A 6,895-nucleotide genomic window follows, 5' to 3' on the forward strand; every position below is an offset into this window, starting at 1 on the left:
CTCTCTCTCTCTCTCTCTCTCTCTCTCTCTCTCTCTCTCTCTCTGTGGCTCTCTCCCTCTCTTGTATATCTCTTCAAATCCCTCATTTCCTTCAAAACTCTTCTTAGGTACCAGTTTCCACAGGAAACCTTTCCTGATCCCTGCCCCACCCCCCAGCTGCTAGTGCCCTCCCTACTAAAAATATACTTTGCATTAATTTTGAATACACTGATTTATGTACATGTTTTCTGCCTTAATATAATATAAACATTTGAAGAGAGAGATAATTTCTTTTCTTTTTTTTTTTTTTATACTCCTAGCACCTGGAATTATAGATTGTAAATCTCCTAAATGGTTGTTGATACATGGATTACATTACAATCTGGGCTCAAAATGTTTCATGATTTGTTCTCTGGAAAAAAAAAATAAACCAAAACTAAATGTAGAAGAAAGGTAGAGGTAAAAAGAGAAGCCAGATAAACCCACAGGAATTCCATTAACTTTCATTTTTAAACTTTTAGGTATATTTGGGAGGTTGCTGGCATCTGCGTCAGAAAGCAGAGAGACAAAGGTAAATGTTGACCCATTTCTCTTTATTTTGAGTCAGATCCTCCATTTTGTAGAAGGCTGGACTTCTTGTATTCACTCTTTCTCTCATCTTGAATCTTCTAGCTGGTTATGTCCTTTCAACCTCAGCTGCAAACACCATCCTGTTCTATGGTCTCGCTGATTCAGTGCTGATCCCAAATAGAAAAGTGAGCCCTCTTTTAAGGTAGCACTTTCTCACCTCACACAGAATAACAGCCATTTTGATAGTTGCAAGGATGTAGACTAGAGCTTCAAGATGTGTTGAAACTGACCTCAGGAGGGGCTGAGCATGAGTAAGGTCTGACTTAGTGAAGAGAAGGAAGGGGCAAGGGCCAGTAGAGACTGCATGCTAATAAACCTTGATGTGGGCCCTTTGGTGAGTGAGGATAAATTGCTTAATCTCAGTTTCTTTTGGCTGTAAACTTGGGGTGATTATACCGCTGAGGTGACTTGAGGAGAACTTATCACTGGTTCATGTGAAAGCCTGTGCCAGTGAAGTAAAAATCCTCACAGGACTATCCATAAAGTGGTCTTTATTTTAATATGGGCTTTTGCACATGTTCAAGCTTGACTTGAACAGAGACGTGTTGTATTATTTAATATTCGCTGCAAATTAATATTTATTACACCTCCACAATATGCTATCCTAACTTATTGTCCTCAGTGAACCCACAGGCTAATCTATTTACATTATGTATTCACTGATGCTTAAACCAGAGACAGAGAAACTGTTCTGGCCCAACTGCTTATCATCAAGTAAGGAAGATTAACCAATTAACATATAACAAAGGCTATGAGAAAGTAGATATGTCTCCGAGGCACCAGGTTAAAGACTCCTCTTCTCAGGTTTCCTTCGGCTCACTTTCTTTTTTCTGTTGTCTGTATACTCCTAGTGAGTAAGGATTGTTTCATTCTTTACATTTATTACCCCCTCCCCCCCAACATAGTAAGCGCATAATAGATACTTATTGATTGGTTGCCTGATTATCCTTTCTATCCCTATGGGAAGACTTTTGGTAGAAATTCTTGGTCTAATGTAAATTAGTGAAGAATCATTGATGTAATTTCCTTAGACAGGAGCAAAGGTGGAAGTTCAAGCACAAAGGAAAGAAATCAGTGTTCTATGTGACAAGCTTTAATCCATCTTCTTATAAGACCACTGGTGTGGTGGTGGGGGAGGGGAAGGAGAAAAGGGTTGGTAAAAATCTAGTGGTTAGAGTGGAGCCTAGGAGTCTGGAACTTCAGTTGTTCTTGATTTCTGGCTCTTCCTTCATCTTAATTAATGGTTGGTGGTTTAAAAAGGCCACACACTGAACCCTTTAGCAGGGCCAACTGTCTTGCAAATGTCATGCTATTGGTCAAAACAAGGAATGGAATAGGAGAGTGTGGATGAAACTGTGGAAACCCATCCCTCCTCTTAGAGAAACAACTCAAATTCCATCTCCTATCCATGGTGGGATGATTGGTCAATAGTGTGTTGTATACAAGGGAAAGCACATTTTTGTCATTATCATGGCATCACTGTTTTGACTTTTACAGAATGTACTGGGTATATACCACTCTGTTCTGCAGTAAGTGAAATGAAAGCTGGGGTGGGGTAGTGTTTTTAATTCACAGAGCATAACTAGGGCAGGATGATCAGGCCTTTGTCCCAGGGTGCCAAATCTAGAGGACACTGACGGTACTTAGAGTGCTACAGCAGCAGGGAAACAATAGAGGTTAGTGCCTGGTTAGCAAGCATAATTAATTAAAAAAGAAAGTTAGTAGATGGCAGCTGGGGTGAGGTTCTCTCTTTCTTACCCCCTTCTTATCCCAGTCTCCCATAACCTACTTAAGAAAAGCCTCATGTCAGTATCTGTTGCCTCGAAATAGTATAGTCTCCCTCCCCAAACTCAGCTAAATTTTCTTTCAGACTGCTTGCCTCAAACTCTGGTGCTTGCCCCAGGTGGAAAAATTCTAGTCAAGGAACTACTAATGCATGAATAAAATACTTTGACAATGAGGTTCTTGCTTTTTGAAATTTTCTTTCAAATTCAGGTGGTACCTTTATTCCTAGGAACACAAAGTACTCTACATATAATCTTCCCTTTTTGGTATTCAATGTCTCCTCCAATTAATTAGGTTTGGGGAATCCTGTCTTCCTATTAAGAATGGAAATCCTGAAGCTCAGAAAGTGCTGGCACCTCAGCAAGCGTCAACCAACAAATCAGAGCCAGGAAAACTCTAAGCCAATGCTTTAATGATCAAGTTACACTCTCTATCTAGGAAGTAGTTTCTGTGATACTTTCTGAGTTGCTGCTGTTGCTTTTATAATAGAAATCAGATTTTTACCTCAGAATACATACTGTTTTTTTTTTAAAGCTGCCACAGAACATTTCCAGTGACAGCAAAGCCAGTTTTCTAACTTGCCAGAACTCTTGAAAATTGTGAATCTTGAGTATTGAACACACTCAAATCTTTTGGGGGTTTGAGTTCAATCTACTCCTAACAAAACTTCTAACTTCCTGGTTAGAAGGAAAATAGCTTAAAGGGACTTATTAAAAAAAAAAAGACTCACGAGGATTCTTGGACATGAAGTGGCTTTCACAGAATAGAATTGTGCTGAGTTAAGTGTAAGGGAATCAGAAACACACATATTAAATTTCCCTTCAAATACACATGGGTATAAAAATGACGGGAAAAGGGGCTTAGCAAGATGCATTTTGCCAAACCCCAAAGTTTCAAAAATAATTTGCGAGGGTTAAGGTTTGGCAAACCGCTACCAGGTTCTTTCTCCCTCCAAAGCGACAATATTTTCTCTTTGCTCTTTTTCTTTTATTTGCTGTATTTCAAGAAAGTAGCATCAGTCACTGAAAAATTGTCACTTAAATGTTTGTTTTACTTATATGTTGGGGTTCACATTTATTTTTTTCATCAGGTTACCTCTTTTTGTTGTCGGGAGGAGAAGGAAAATGGGATTATTTTCACAGTATATAAGCCAGTAAGGCACTGCTCTGGAGGTTTTTTCAGTAAACAGAAACATTTTCCAGAATAATATATGGTCTCATATGGTGTACTTAGGCACAATTTAATGTAAGTTTATCTCTATATATTGTCATCATGTTTTGAAGACAAGATTACTGATAGTAATTATAATGTGGGTTAAAACATACACACTATGTGGCTTAGTTTTATCAATCTTAATAGCCTTTTTCATCTGTAAACATTTTCAATCATCAGTTATAATTGCATGCTAATTTGTATGCAACTAAATATATATTATATACAAAAAAGAGAAGTCTGATAATGGACTAGTTGCAATATATTTTCTATATGAGAATAGAAGGAATAAAGTGTAATATAATTAAGAAAAAACTTAAAACTCAAAGGTAGTTATAAATTTTATTGATTTAATAAGCATTTTATTATTGTACATTTGCACCAATCTTTCATCCTCCAACTTTTTTTGCACCTGCTCTCAATTTCATTTTATTGCATTATTTGTACACTGCAATTCTCCAATTAGCCACTAGATGTCATGTGTCAGAGTTGTGTAGGAAATTGTCAAAAACTGGTTCTAGCTATTGTCTTCATATAGCTCTCAACTTAAAAATAAGATGTTACTAAAGCTCATTTGTAAGTTGGTTATTAATCCTGGAATATATTTTCCTAAAGAAGTGATATAATGAATTTGGTCAAAAAGTTTATTTGACCCAAAATGTGACTGCAATGCTACAGATTTATGATGAAAAAATGCTAAAAATTAAAACAATAGTAACAAACAACCACAAACCCAATGCAACACCAACAACCCTAATACTGCTATAATAATAAATTGTTTGAGGGACCTATATATATACATATATATGTGTATATATATATATATATACATATATTTGGCATTCATACTCTCTCCACAAATGCAGATAGTAACTTTTTTATATATGATGCCTTATTATCTGGCTTCACAAGCTGTTCTGGTTGAAAAAAAATTCATCACTTTGTGGTTGATCCTCATATATACAGTTCATTGTCTAATGTACACTCTCAACATTTCATGTTCCATGGGGCTTTCAGAGTTTGTACTTTAGTGGTTTAGTTTTCAGGAGCCCAGAGACTCTTCTTTGACACAATGTAGTGTTAGAGGAGGACATGAATCGAGTCAATAGTGGAAATATTAAAATACAGCAGAAAGAATAGCATGTCTTTACCTACTTCCATTTTCCCCCCTCAGTGCCTAGTCAATGCTTGGCACAGAACAGATACTCAACTGTTTAAAATACATTGAATAAAAAAGTTTCCCTTTAAAACCCTTTAAATATTGGTTCTTAAGGAAAAGTGGTTTAATTAGGTGTTGAGTACAAGATGAATGGGGAATTTTGTGCAGACTCTGGGAGTGATTTCTGAAGTTACAGGTGTCGATTGTATTGTTCTTCATTATATTTATTTTCGACTCAAAACATACGTATTCTTTTTCTTGACAGAGATCTATCACTGGAACTACTTTCATGTTTACTAGAGGTTTTTTTCCCTCACAAATGAACAAAAGAGGAGAAAATTTTCATGTTTAACAGGAACAAGATGCTGCCTAAAATGGAATGAACTGACCTATGAGAGATGGAAGGTAGACAAAAAGAGATCATAGTTTGTGCACCATCTCCTAGAGGAGGAAGAAAGGTGGTAGGGAAGGAACATTTCTTTCTATTGGCTACAAAGTAGCATAGTTGGTTCACCACAGCTTGGTTTATATTTAGGAGGCTGGAGGAATAGAGATAAAGATGAAGAAAACAATAAAACCCATGTGAAACAAATTATTTGTACATAAGGGGCATTCGTAAATTGGATGCCTCTATCCAAGAGGTTCACATAAAGATTAAATCATGACTAAGGCACTAAAACGTTAACTGTAGATAGGGCTTTGTTATCCTCCTCCAGTGGGAGCAGTGACAGTGTGACAGCTCAGTTTCTCCCTTATGCTTTGATAATCTCAAAATCAATCAGCAGGATATTCATGTATGAGGCAACAGGATCATAACACTCTAAAACTGTAAGGGGCTTAAATATCTAACATCCAGTTTCCTCATTTTACAGATGAGTATTCACATCTACAGTCACATCTTTTGATAGTCCCTCCTCAGTTCTTTCTACTACACCTTGTCATTATTTATGACCTAAACAGAGATGCCAAAGCAATATTCTTGATGGTATCTTTTAAGTAACAAAGGGTTAATCTTAAATAATTAAGGAATTCTATGTGATATGAAAAGAGATTCATTGAGTGTTATGCTTTTTTTCTTTCTTTTTCATGACCAAGTTGGATTCATTCCAGAAATGCAAGGATTATTCAACATTAGGAAAACAATCTACATTATTAATCATATTTTTTAAAAGAATCTTCATTTATTTATTTATATTTAATTTAGAACATTCGGTTCCACAAGCTTTTCAGTTTTTCATTTTCTCCCCCGAGTGGAAGCATAGAGGCAAAAATGAACATAGTGATTGTTTTGTTTTAGGGTTTTGTTTTATGTTTTAGGCTCTTTTGTTTTAGGGCAATGAGAATGATATTACTGAAGTAAAGGGTGCAGAGAAGTAGCAAAATAAGACTGGTTAAGTATGATAAGGCTAGATTATGGAAGACTTAAAGAGCTAGGCAGACAAGTTTAAACCTGCTATGGTAAGGCACAGGACACTGTTGTAGGTCCTGAGCAAGGGCCTAAAAGTACTATTTCTTGGAGATGGGCCAAGTCAAACTCTATACCCTTCATGAGATCTTCCTTGATCTGCCCAGTCAGTAATGATCTTTATCACATCTGACTTGGACTTGTTTGCACTTCTTTGATGCACTTAGTATGTATTAGCATTTAGCAGAATGCCTGGCACATGGTAGACACTTAATAAATTTTTGTTGACTGATTGACTATTAGTACAATAACTCATTATGCATTTATCATATTCCTTGGCAAGACTGTAGATTCTGTGAGGTTCTGGATTGTGTCTTGCCTACACAATATTTATTTTATAGTGCTAGCAGTAAATATATGTCTGAATTTGTATTAGTGGCACTAACTAGGAGGAGTTGTAGGGAGATGAATTAGGAAAGGAATTAGAGAGAGCTGCTAGTAAGTTATTCCACTAAAACTGATAACCAACATTTACATTATGTTTTAAGGTTTGTAAAGCACTTTATATATAGTATCTCACCTGATCCTTACAATACCCCTGGGAAGTAGATTCCATTATTTTTACAAAAGAACAAAGGTTAAGAGAGGTTAAATGACTTGTCCAGGGTCACATGTGTCTGAGGCAGAATTTGAATTCAGTTCTTCCAGACCCAAAGTCCAACTAT

The sequence above is a fragment of the Petaurus breviceps genome, unplaced genomic scaffold (genome assembly GCF_028583685.1).
Source record: "Petaurus breviceps papuanus isolate PSGF00001 unplaced genomic scaffold, PetGlider_PUasm1.0 37, whole genome shotgun sequence".
NCBI lineage: Eukaryota > Metazoa > Chordata > Mammalia > Diprotodontia > Petauridae > Petaurus > Petaurus breviceps.